This window comes from Vombatus ursinus, unplaced genomic scaffold (genome assembly GCF_900497805.2).
Source record: "Vombatus ursinus unplaced genomic scaffold, bare-nosed wombat genome assembly UNPS02014792.1, whole genome shotgun sequence".
Taxonomy (NCBI): Eukaryota; Metazoa; Chordata; class Mammalia; order Diprotodontia; family Vombatidae; genus Vombatus; species Vombatus ursinus.
The window spans coordinates 717,438-731,441 of record NW_020954570.1 but is presented as its reverse complement, the minus strand read 5'-3'; the positions used below and the strand labels follow the sequence as shown (position 1 = coordinate 731,441).

Sequence of the window (14,004 nt, the reverse complement as noted above, 5' to 3'; positions counted from 1 at the left end):
GGAAAAAGGAGTAGGAATAGACCATTTAAATTATGTAATTCTTGTGTGTTAAATCTTTTTCTACTTTCTTTTTTGTAAAGTGGGGTTTGGGAGGAAAAGAGAAAAAGGATAAGAGGACATCATAGGGGTAACAGACACTCCTCTCTTCCAGAGAGTTTTATCAAATGATCAGTACCTCATTCTTTTGTAGCTCTGAACCCCCAGCCAGAGACAGCACCTTGGAAAAACACCTCTATGTTAAATTTCTTTCCTTTTTCAGTAACAAAGGAGAATTGATAACAATATAGAGAAAGTGGAGGAAATTATTGCCCAGGTATGTAAAATAGATTAATATTTACAAAAATATAAAATCCATATTCACAGAATAATAGATAATTTAAATAATTCAATTTCAGAAAAATAAATTGAACAAGTACAAAAGCAACTCCAGAAGAAAAAATTCCTAAGGTCAGATGGATTTATAAATGAATTCTATCAAACATCCCAAAGACAATTCACTGCAATGATACATAAGTAGTTTGCAAAAATAGGAGAGAAGGGAGAATTAGTTACTACCAAACTAATATTTAATCCTAAATCAGGGGAAAAATAAATAAAACTAAATATGAATATTTCTAATTAATTTTTACTTATTTTACTTATTTGTTTTATTTAATATTTTGATTAATATTTATGCCAAAAAAATTAATAAAATATTAGCAAAGAGGTTATAATATATTTAAAAGACTACACACTATGACCAAGATACCAGAGATAAAAGGATGGTTCAAAATTAAGACAATCAAATTACTTTTATTTTTAAAAACCATAATCTTATAATTGTCTCAATAGATGCAGAAAAAGTCTTTAACAAAGTACCAAATTCATTTCTGCTTTAAAGAAAGATTTACGAAGTTTAGGCATAAAGGGAATTCTTTAATATGATAAAAATTATCTATTTAAAATCAGAAGCAAGCATTATACACAATGGGGAAACACTAGAAGCTTTTCCAGAAAAATACAGGTGCTTCTTTTCTGTTCTCACAGGAACTGAACAGACAGCCTTTCAAATGCTACCCATAGGAAAAATTGTAGGTATTCATTTGTGTCTTTAAAGTGCCAATCTTCTACGTGAACATTCTAATGCACTTGTGGTTAGAATCTATTTGTGAATTATTCCTGTTTTCTTACCATCAGCTGGAATGAAGTTGTAAATTCTGTTGTATCAGGTTTTTTGTTTTCTTTTCTTTTATCCAACACAGATCATTGAGAAACTTTCAACCGAAGAATAAAGGTAATGACGCAATATTACAAAAATAATTGAAAGTTCTAGCAGTTGCTAAAGCTCTTGTCCAAAATCACTTTATTATTAAATCAAACAGAGTCTGGCATCTTAACAAAAAGAATATTTTTCACTGACATCAATCCAAAAAGGATTATGTTTGGATGTTAGCTTTAGGATATAATATATTCATTTAGAAACTGGAGAATATTTTTTCACTAGTGGGCTGACTTTATAAGCAATACATTTACATATTGCATGCACACACATATATGTGTACATGCACAGTGCCTGGCGTATAGTAAGTGATATGTCAGTGTTAGGTATTACATTATTATTATTGATTTGTATCATGAAGTCTTGAGTATATATGCATATATGTATATATTGCTACATATATAATTGTTTTTTCATAATTTCATAAGAAAAAGACTCAAGAACTCTGATTAAATACAATGATCATCATGACACTTAAAGATTGATGCCACACCTTAACAGAGAGGTGATGGACTAGAGGTACAGAATAAGACTTACATTTTTAGATTCAGAAAATATAATAACTTATTTTACTTAATTATATATTTTTTATTTATATATAATATATGTAAATATATGTATACACACAAATATGTGTGTATGTGTGTGTATATAATTTTTTTAAAAGGTTTTCATTTAGCAACTGGGTCAGTGGGGAAAATTGTATAAGGTATGGTTCTGGGTAGTCTTGCAAAAAGAAGAAAAGGAAGAAAATACTATCAGTGAAACATTTTTAAAAAACAGAAGAGAGTAGGAGACAGTTCAGACAAGAACAAAGAAAATTAGGGTAGTTTCATTACTATTGTGTTAAATTTAACATAAACTTTGGAAAATCTGCACTAATAAACATTTACAGTGTCATATAACTACCTTTTTCTGTTTTTTGTATATTGATTTTTTTCTTTGTTAAGTTCTGAACAAAAAAAAATTTAGGAGAAAGAAAAGACTGAGAATCAGAATTGGTATGAGAGGGCATAACCTTGGGAAAATGGCTAACCTTTTGGGTCTTCACTTTGCTCATTTGCAAAATAAAAGCATTAGACTAAGTAAACTACAAAGTCCCTACCAGATCAATTATTTTTTATTAAATATCCATGAAAAGTTCATCCTAACTAGACATCCTAACTATAAAGATCCATAGCAACACCATCATCAGTTAAAAAATAGAAAAACTATTCTATATTATAGCAGTTATCTCCAAACTTTTTTTGATGACACACATATCAATAATAGATTTTTGAGCACACATTCCCCAATATGAATACATTTACTTATTTATAAATCACATACATGTGTTATACTAATAATTATATATATTATGAAACATGCACAAAACAGAAATTTTCAAAGTATGATAGAGTTATATTTGTTCCTAGAGTCAATAGGAGAGGAATTTATCGAGTAGGAAGTGACATGTTCAGACCTGAGGTTTAGATAAATCACTTTACCAGTTGTGTGGTGTATGAATTGGGGAGGGGGAAAAACCGGAGGCAGGGAGGGCATGTAGGATGCTAGTAGCTGTGTGAGTAGAAAGAAGTGTCTGATATAAGAAATAGAGACAGAAACAATAAGATTTGGCGATTGTGGATATATAGGATGAGTTAAAGTGAGGAGTCAAGGATGACACCAGAGTTGCAAAATTGTGTGACTAGAAGGACAGTGGTATCCTCTACACAGTAACTGGGTGAATCTGTGGGAAAGAAAATATAATGGGATATGCAATACCAATATCAACCTAACTATGCTTGCTTATGCTATACAATTCATTCTATCCCACCAAAAATGAAAAGTGGCAGGGAAGAAGGGAAGAGCGCTTTTTTTTTTCACCAGCTATTGGCCCTGAAGCATGTAACCCACCTTCTGAGGAATACTTGCTGAAATTACAGGTGACTTGGGGGCCAAGGTGTAGGGACTGTGAGGGGTCTGAGAATTTGGCTGGGTAGTTGCTAGGGTGGTATCTCTATCAAGGTTAGACTATAACTGACTTAGAAGACTGACCCCTGACACAGTCATGGGAGAAATAGGAAGGAGTAGAATTGGGGAGTGATGAGTGAAGTGAAAAGGATAATGAAGTTTTTGATAGCTATTGTAAGGGGGAGTGGGGTGGGTAGGATTAAATCCATTTTCCTGCCCTCTGAATGATTAATCCCACACCACTTGGAATTATGCCATGGCCCCATTTGGATGCCACAGCTCTAAAACATTATGAGCAATTAAAAAAAAAAAAAAAACTAAAGCAGTAGTATATAGACTAAACACAACCCAGGAAACAAAGTTAAAGTGAAACCTCACCCATATTAATTTTACCCCTGCTCTTTTGACCCTATACCTATTCTTATGAAAAGTTATTTTCAGGAAGAAGTCTTCATTACAAGAAAAAAAATTGCACTGAACACTGGGTTGATTTGAATCTCACAAACTAACCAGAATTTGAATTTCTATCACTAAAGGTCACAGGCAAGTGAAATAACGTACAGCACCTACTAAGGGGGTTAGTTTTATTCATGAACTCATGTTGTGCTTAAAAAAAATACTTCAAAGCATTATTGAAAGATGATTAATTCTCTGTAGTTATAAATGCGAATCATAAGCTACTTTGAAGTGAGTTTCTGATGCCTAAATCCTCCGAAATCTCATCTCCTTATACAAGTTTTACCACTTAATTTTTAAAAAATCCACTGTTTTGGCTTCTCTGAAAACTCAATATTACCCAAGGGGATAAACAAAAACTAGAACTCGTCTTCTTGATTATAACAAACTAAACTCACCTACTATGTTCCTACAAGGATAAAAAGGCCAGTGGCAAAAATCCCAACTAGACCCACTAGACCATGAGCTTCTAGAGAGCAGGGACTATGTTTTGCCCTTCTTTGTACCTCCCACACTTAGCACAGTGCTTGGCACATAGGAGGCACTTAATAAATGTTTGTTGACTGACTATACTATAAAGGAAATAGTTTGTTGCCAATACAGCACTACACACAATGTTTAACCATTTGCAGTGAACCTTCCTCATTAGCATCATATATTAGAAAGAATTTAATTTACTCTCAGAGAACATGGATTCAAATCCTGGCTCTGCTCCTCATTACCTTTGCAGGTAAGCCTCTTCACCTCTCTTGGTTTCAGTTTCCTCATTTATAAAAATAAAGAGGTTGGATTAGATGAAGTCCCCTCAAATTCTCAAACTATGATCCTTCTCTAATAGTACAACATTGGTCATTAATCAATGTGCGTCTCTAGTTCAATATTCAACTTCATGTATCTCAAGAGTTGTGTTCAACATATATTTTGTGTGCATATACATAGAGTATGTACGTGTATTTTTTCAGATATAAATGTATGTGTGTATATTTGTGTGAGTGTGTAATTTAGAAAAGGAGGACAAGATTTATGATTTCAAAGATGTAAGATATCTCCAATGTGGACACTCCCTTCTCAATGCAGATTGGCAGCTTCTCTACAGGTCAAGTGACTTGTCCAAAATAACAAGCTGGGCTGTCAGAGGTGAAATTTGAAGTTAGGCTGTATTGACTATAAAGGCAGTTCTCCCCACTGTATCCAATGATATCTAGTATATAAATTCTTTTTTACATAATTTCAAGTTCATTGATAAAATGTAAACTTGAGTAGGCTTTTTTGTTATTGTCTTTGTATCCTCAAAGTCTCCTGGCAACCAGTAGGCACTTGCTGAATTCAATTCAATTTAATTTGGTTTTAGAGCTACTGTCATACAACTCAAAACTGGATTTGGGAGCACAATAAAAATGCTATTCCTTAGGTACCTCTGTCATTGACTTTTATTTCAGGCCACAGAAGTTCTAGTTCCTGCCCATAAAGAATCATTTGCTCCTTTATTATTAGATAAAACTGGATCTGTGATTTCGATGCTATCAGGAACAACCAATGAGGAAACTCTCTCTAGCAAGAAGATTGGCAACTTTTCTGCAACTTGTGGTCTTTAAGAGTTGCCCAAGGGGAAAAGAAAGGCTGTAACTCAACACTAGTCACACATATTACACAACCTGTATGTTTCAGGAGGGACTTGAGCCATCCAGGCCTTTCTGACTCTGAGGCCCCTCTACGTTACTCTGCCTTTTTATTATTTTATTTCTTTAAAAAAATGAATAATGAGATTAAAGGTATAGAACCTTAATTGCTACAGTCATTACCAAGACTTGTAATAGAAAGGATAAGAAATATCAGGAAAAAAATCAAAATGGTTTCAAGGGGGACAACTTTAGGAACAAAATGTGTTTCTTACCCAGAATAGATCAGAGTATGAGGATAGGAATATGAAGACAAGAGAAAAGGGAATTATAGATATAGATAATTTAAATGTTTTAATCGAAAATATTGGGTATGATTTGAATACACTTGAAAATTGTTGCTGAACCCTAGGATCTGTTTTTTTTTCTCTTTTTTATGATGCCATCCAAAAGTAGATATTTGTATGTCAACAGCACATATATGCAAAGCATTCTCAAAAAGGTAGGAATTACTGTGCTATTTTACGTAAAATGAAAATGCTGCCTTTTGAAAATAATGTAACATTCAGCTCTGAACACTGCTTTTGCAGGACGGAAAACATTAACCACCTGCTGAGAAAACACACTAGGAAATAAAAGTGTCCTTCAAAACCATCTTGCATATTACATCCCCATGAGCATTATACCCATTGGAATGAGTGAATCTATAGTGAGTCCAAATAATTTTTTTTTATAATAGGAAGGCTCAAAGCAAAATATATTCACCTTGCAGAAGGTAGTCTTTTAGGGAATGAATGTGAAGATTTAAAAGCAGCAGAATCATTTAGAACATATTTATTGAATACCAAAAACATTAAATTAACCAGCAAGGATATTCAAGGGGAGGATCTTTACAGAATTGATGACAGTTCAACACCACATGTCTGCAATCTTTTGTCTTTCCAACAATGGTAACAGTGAATTGGGAGATGTCTGACATTCTTATAGTACCTTCTCTCTCTCTATTATTTCTAACACATTTCAAGGCATTCTTTTTAGATGACAAGACATATTTGGAAGCAACTTAACCACAAATATAGATGAATGGGATCTGTGAGATAGGTATTAAATGGAAGACAAGACAATAATATTAAGCACATGTATTTTTTAATCCCTTTTTTTAAGAAGAGGAAGACAGAAGGATTCAGATTTGTGATGTTACCAGAGGACAGAATATCAGCTATGGAAATCTCCTTCACTGGTTGCCTTCATTGGCAACTTGAGGGGAGAATGAACAGTTCAGTGACTTGTCCATAGTCACATAGTTAGTATGTATCAGAAATAGGACTTGAAGTCAGTTTTTCCTGACTTCAACAAAAATATTCTATCCACTTTGACACACGGCCACCCTTTATTGTTCTTAACATTCGTAAATAATACTTTGAAATTTGGATCATGCTTTTAGTTAAGCGTCTGGGTCACGGGTGGCTATTAAGTAAATAACCACCACATTTTATGACTTTAAGGTTACTAGAAAGGACTCATTTGCCCTAAGGTATCTCTTGCTGTATTATCATCTCCACTAGTAAAGCTAAAATTCTCATGATTAGAGCTATTCCTTTGGCTAAGAGAAGATGAAAGAATAGTATTTTGGAGCTTATTTTCATGTTGGCTTAAAAATGAGAGAAAACCTTGGGAGAGCCTCTGATCACTCCAAACAGAAGTAATCACTCCTTCCTTGATTCTACTTTCATGACTATCTGAACTCTTGTATGTCACAGTTCTGTTTGTATCTGTTGATTATCTTCACCTTGAGGACAGAACTATATCATTCATCTCTTTAGCCTCCAGCATCTACCACAATGCTTTGCAAATAGTTGTGTTTATAAAAGCTTACTGAATTCTATTAGCAAAGATTAGTTTTTCATATTATTTATCACCAAAGGAAGAAAAGGAGCACAGAGTACAAGTTTTGATATTGAATAAGTTCAATGTTGAATAGCAGAAGCACATGAGTGATGTCCTAAATGGTCCAGGAAGCCATAATCACTATGCTGAGAGGGTTGGGAAGGAAGGCAAAGGAGGATTAGAAAACAGGGAGGCATAAATACAATTTTGTTAGGTCCTTAATTGGCTATCTGTGATATTTAACAAATGAAAACGTAAAAATAATTGTGAGTAAGGGACCAGGGATTAATCAGATTACATTTTTATCAATTCAATTTTTCATGAAGGATCCATATAGTGGAAATTAGCATGTGTCAGGGTGGTATTAATGCTCTAAGACAATCTTTGGCTCCTAGGACCAAGAATATGATTTGGTCTAGATCAGATTTATTTATTGTACAGGCATAGCTAGTATGTACAAAATGCCTAGGTTATAACACATAAAGACTGAAAATAAAGGAGTGGGACACAATCTACTATGTGTAAGGGAAAAATAAAAAAAATCATAAATTCAAGGCAGACTAAAATGAGTACTATATTATGCATAAAAGTGCCATATGCAATGAAAAGATAAACAATATTAAATGCATATGCATAGTAATTAATTTCCTTTTATTTTAAATACACTTTTCACCTACATTTTCCAGTGTGATCCTTTCTCTTCTACCTCTAAGAGAATCATCCCTTATAACAAAGAATAAGAAGAGGAGGAAAAAAAAGTTCAACAAAAATAGTTTAATATTACATACTGTGACTTCCTTGGGGCATATGCCTACATAATTTCTAGGTCAAAGAATATGGACATTTTAGTCACTTTCTTAGCAGAACTCTATATCACTTTCCAGAATTGTGGATAAACTCACAGATCTAGTAATAATATATTAGTATGTTTGCCATTCCACAACCCCTCAAAGATTGATGATTCCCATCCTTTGTCATCCTTGCTAATGAAAATTTGCTGAGTGTAAGATGGAAATTCAAGGTTGTTTTGACTTGGATTTCTCATATTATTTGAAAAGATATATTGGAAAATGCATGCAATGTAGAAACAAAGATATCAATGTAAATTTAAAAAGAAAGAATGATATTAGTAGTTGGATAAAGAACAAATTTTTAATACAGTGATACACCACTCCTGTGTAGTAGAATTAAATGATTATCCACCAGCAATTAAAACAGAAAAACTCTTTAGAAAAACAGAATCAGGAAAGAAACTAATTGAGACAATTAATAGCTTCAGCAAGAGAACAGCAATCAAAATAAATCTAAAATAATCATTGGCATGTCCACATAATATTAACAAAATCTATAAACAAATAATAAGAGAAATTTCATTCAAAATAACTACCAACAAGGGTGGAGCCAAGATGGTGGAATACAGGCAAAAATTCATCTGAATTCTACCAACATTTCCCTCCAAACAACTTTAAAATAACTCCTCAAATCAAATTCTGGAGCAGCACAGTCAACAAAAGGTCAGAGTGAGGCATTTTTCCAGCCTAAGACAACTTAGGAGGTTGGCAAGAGAGGTCTGTGACATCTGGGTGACAGACAGCCAGAAGCATCAGCAGTGGGCCTTGGAGGCAGCTAGCACAGGGCAGCTATAGCAGCAGCTGCAGGAACTCTCAGCTCAGAGCCAGTAAAGTGGTTGGTCAGCAAAGATTACAGGGAACCCTTTGCTGGCACTTGGTGCAGTTGGGGTTGACTGGCAACTCTACTGCCCATAAGCATTTCTGGGTCACAGGTCCAGGGTGGAGAGAAGTGCTTGTCACAAGGGAGCTGGGGCCCTGTTCACAGTTCCAAGGAGAAGAGCACTGGTACTTGCAGCTGCAGGGAAGCAGGGACTCTTCCTGGGTAAATGACAGAGCACAGATGAGAGGAGTACTGACCACACCTCTCCCTGAATCACACCACCTTGGAAGCACTAAAACCTTATAGACCCCCAGAACTAGCTCTGAAAACAGCAGCATGGAAAAGCCTGAAGATTGGAACAGTGCCTCCCCACCCCCTGATGAGCAGAGCCCAACTTTAACATAAAGTTCAAAGTCAAGAAATCGAGTGGAAAAATAAGCAATCAACAACAACAACAAAGAGTTTCACTGTAAAAATCTAGTACAAGGGGCAGCTAGGTGGCGCAGTGGATAGAGCACTGGCCCTGAAGTCAGGAGGACCTGAATTCAAATCCGGTCTCAGACCAAACACTTGGCACTAGCTGTGTGATCCTGGGCAAGTCACTTAACCCCAATTGCCTAAAAAAAATTTAAAAAATTAAAAAATCTACTACGGTGGCAGGGAAGACCCAGACAGAAACTTAGAAGAGAACATGGTAAAAAACAGCTACAAGCAAAGCTTCAAAGAAAAGTGCTAACTGGACCCAAGCCCAATAGGAATTCCTAGAAGAGTTAAAGAAAGAAATAAGAGTGGTAGAGGAAAAGTTGGAAAATGAAATGAGAATAATGCAAGAAAATTATAAAAAGAGAATTAACAGCTTAGTAAAAGAGACACAAAAAAAATTGAAGAAAATCCCTTAAAAAACAGAATTGGTCTAATGGCAAAAGAAGCACAAAAATTTACTGAAGAAAAGAACTCCTTAAAAACCAAAACTGGCCAAATGGAAAAAGAGATTCAAATAATTCATTAAAAAATTAGATTTGGGCAAGTGGAAGTTAATTACTCCATGAGACATCAAAGAAACAATAAAACAAAGTTAAAAGAATGAAATAACAGAAGGAAATGTGATATATCTCATTGGGAAAAAAAGAACTGGCCTCAAAAACAGATTGAGGGGAGATAATTTAAGATTATTGGACTACCCAAAAGTCAGGATCAAAATACCTGCCAAATTCAAATGCGATCTAGGAGTTAACTTATTTTGGAGTTAACTTAACTTAGGAGTTAACGTTAGTAAAAGGAGACAAATTACTGAAGAGAGAGAATCACTGCTGATGTTTTGGCCAAACCAACGTAAAATAAACTAAAATATTGCCTAAATAGATTTACAAATTTAGTTCTATGCCAGTCAAATCACAAAGGGGACACTTTACGCAACTAGACAAAGTAATAACCAAAAATTCACTTGGAAGAATAAAAAGTCTAGAATCTCAAGAAAACTAATGAGAAAAAGCACAAACGAAGAAGACACAGCATTACCAGACCTCAAATTATGTTATAAAGCAATAGTCATCAAAACTATTCGATACTAGTTAAAAAACAGAAAAGTAATTCAGTAGGACAGAATAAATAAGCACGAAACAGAAACAATAAAAAAAAACAGCAATCTAATGTTTAACAACTCCAAGAATAAAAATTACTAGGGGAAAGAATCCCTTTTTTTTAAACAAGAATTGTTGGAAGCAATTCAACAGAAATTATGTTTACGTGAAAATCTCTTACAATATATACAAAAACCCCAATGGACTCAGAATTTTAAAAATCACAACATAAAAAAATTAAAAGAAAATTAGTTCAGGCACCTATCACAACTAGAAATAGGAGAGCAACCAAACATAGTATAGAAGGGATGATAAAAGATAAAATTGACCATTTTGACTACTTAAAATTTAAAAGGTTTTTCAAAAATAAAATTGGTAAAGACAATAGTAAAAGAAAAACAGTAGAGTGGAAAAATATTTGTACTAAATAAAAATATTTGCACTAAATAAAATTCAAATGTCCAAAATATATAGAGAATTAATTCAAGTATATGTATATAAGATCAAGCGTTATTGCCCAACCTGCAAATTGTCAAAGGAAATAAAGAGTTTTTAGTCAGTCATTATGAATGTAATGAGATATTACACTGCAAAAAAAAAATGGCAAATACCAATTTAGAGAAACATTGGAAGATCTGAATAATCTGATGAAGATCCAAGAGAACTATACACATAATGACAACAACAATGTAAATGACCAGATAAGTAAAGGAAGTTGAAATATGAGCAGAACAGCCAACGAAGATTCTTGAGAAGGAAAATGAAACACATACCTCACCTTTTTTTTTGGCAGAGAGGGGGTACTTAGGACAGAATACTGTAAACTTAATCAGATATGTTTGCTATACTGGAAATTTTCATTTTGTTTTCTTTGTCACAAGGGAAGATTCAGTCTGGCAGAAGGGGAGTTGAAATTACTTATGTTAAGACAAAAAGCATCAATAAAACATGTTTTAAACAAATAAGGTAAAAATGATAGACAGACAGACAGAGAGATAAAATGGCTAGGGTAAAACCTAGGGACGATCCTTACTTATTCCAGATACTTTCAAAATTATCTAAAGGTTCTAGTTGCTCAGGGGCGACTAGGTGGCACAGTGGATAGAGTACTGGCCTTGGAGGACCTGAGTTCAAATCCAGCCTCAAGACACTTGATACTTACTAGCTGTGTGACCCTGAGCAAGTCACTTAACCCCATTGCCTAGCCAAAAAAAAAAAGCAAAAACAAAAAAGAAAGAAAGAAAGAAAATAAAGATTCTAGTTGCTCATATTGTCCTCAGTTATGACAGCCAATTGAACCCAGAGATGTGCTTTGTCTTCTCACTGCTCATTCATGGAAAACTCCAGGTATCTCATGGCAATAAAATGCCTGCTATGGCTCCAGGGGGCATCTGATCCAAAATTTATAATAAAGTTAATGTTGTCTGTATGTTTTTGTAGGTTGGTGTATCATTTGTCCATTTCTTTGTGTTGTTTTTTGGCCAGGAGTTTTTGGGGGAAGGAGCAGTGTCTTTTATGATGTCGTCAAAATGTCAGTCTAGTGATTTTCTCCAATATCTAAAAAGGTCTCAACTTGTATACAAATGTTCCTTGTCTCATGTGTTTCTTTCATTTTAGAGCAGCTAAGATTTCTCCATGTTTTATCAAAAATGCTACTATTAAGAGAACAACTTAGTTAATAAGCAGGAAAATTAAACTAGTAAGTCCAATACAAAAACAGATGACAGCAAATACAGCAATTGGAACAGACATAAATCAAGGCAGTGAAAAATCACCTTAAGAAACACTTTTAATCCATTTAGAGACAAATGTTTTTTGACAGGTTCAGTGGAAAACTAATGGCCAAAATAGAAAGGAGGTAGCAGTTTTTCTCCTACTTCTGCCCCAAGGTCCTTAACTCACAGAAATCTCAACCATATGTTAATGATGACCACATATTCCAAGTCAGGATCAATGCTATGCAGAGAAATACATACCACTGAAGGGCACAGTGGAGTAAAATGGCAAATCCTGGGGCAGTACAACTCACCTCCCTCTGTTGCCTTCCCACCTGCCACTCCTTTCACTTGTTCCTGGGCTGACAGGTAGTTAACACTTGATTAATTACTGGCAAAAACCGGATCATCTAAGCAAACAATACAAGGAAAACAGAGAACTTGTGAATCACATGAAAGATGCTGGCAGGTTTAAATTTTTTTTCTAAGCATTTACCTCTCCCATAAATTCAAATACATTTAAAGGAATTTTTCATAGACACAATTATTTTTACATTTTCAATAAACATGCTTAGTTATTACTGAAAACTAAATATTTCATTTATATATAATATAGTATTATACTACGTGACCAATACTCCTCACTGTGAATTTTACCTTGTAGTTCACCCTTAATCAAAATCTCTGGACTTTTCATTGATTTTTTGGCTACTCTTTCAAAAGAAGAGCCTTTCCGGCAGCCAACATTTGAAAGAAATAGGAATAATCTGCAAATAAAAAGATCAACCCTAATTCCTTCCTCTAATTTTCAAATCAGAAAGGAAGAAACATTCATCCTAAACATTTTTTTCTAAAACTTTGTAGTACACCTTTCCACTTGTTTTTAATGTTTTATTTTCTCTTTTTCTTAGCCATTTCAGTCGGTGGGAAAATGCACCAAAGTTACAATCTTGTTCCAACCAATTAGCAGATAGGCAACTGTTTGCATTATTACTAAGCATCCCAACTGTCCTAAAAGGCACCCTACTGATCACTTCAGCATTATTCTCCATTTAGTTTTAAAGTTCAGCCCCCCTTATAGGGCAGGGACTGTGCTCTTCATTGTATTCGGTACTGGACAATGCTGACCATCAGCATTTTAGAAATAAAAGTGAAGCTCTGTGAAACTAGTTCATATTAAAATGGGCATTTTAAATTACCACCATAAAATAAGAGGTCATTCTGGAGAAGTAAATGGAATACCCCATGGAGGTTGGAGACAGTCAATCTGTCAGTCAATAAACATATATTAAGAACCTCCTGTATGCCAGACACTAAATGCTAGGGATAAAAAGAAAGGTAAAAGACTCTGTTCTTGAAGCGTTCACAATCCAGTGGGGGAAACAACATTGAAACAATTATGTACAAACAAGCTATATATAGAATAAACTAGAAATAATCAACAGAGGGAAGGCAATAGAATGAAAAAGGATTGGGAAAAGCTTCCTCTAGAAAGTGGGATTTTAATTGGGACTTAAAGGAAGCTAGGGAAGTCAGAAGGTAGAGTTGAGGAGGGAGGCCATTGCAGGCATGGGAGACAGTTAATGAAAATGCCCTAGGTCGGGAGATGAGTGTCTTGTTTGAGGAACGGCAAGGAGGCCAATATCAATGGATCTGAGAGTACATTGTAAGAGTAGGATGGGACCAGAGTATACGTTGGGAGAAGACTGGAAAGGCAGATGAGGGGTGCTTGATTATGAAAAGCTTTGAACACCAGAAGATTTTATATTTGATCCTACAGGTGATAGGGAGCCACTAAAGTTTCTTAAGTAGAAAAGTGACAGGGTCGGACAGGCACTTTAGGAAGATCATTTTGACAGCTGAGT

At 34.5% G+C, this 14,004-nt stretch overlaps 1 protein-coding gene across 4 annotated transcripts in view; it reads right to left on the bottom strand.

Moving 5' to 3' along the window:
• Positions 1-12,533, bottom strand: part of PAM (peptidylglycine alpha-amidating monooxygenase) — a 354,803-nt gene extending 342,270 nt beyond the window's left edge. For all 4 annotated transcript variants that reach the window (XM_027869176.1, XM_027869178.1, XM_027869179.1 and 1 more), the window contains exon 1: positions 12,454-12,533. The gene's annotated coding sequence lies outside the window, so the exon portion shown is untranslated. The remainder of the gene's footprint in view (positions 1-12,453) is intronic.
• Between the last annotated feature and the right edge of the window lie 1,471 nt (positions 12,534-14,004).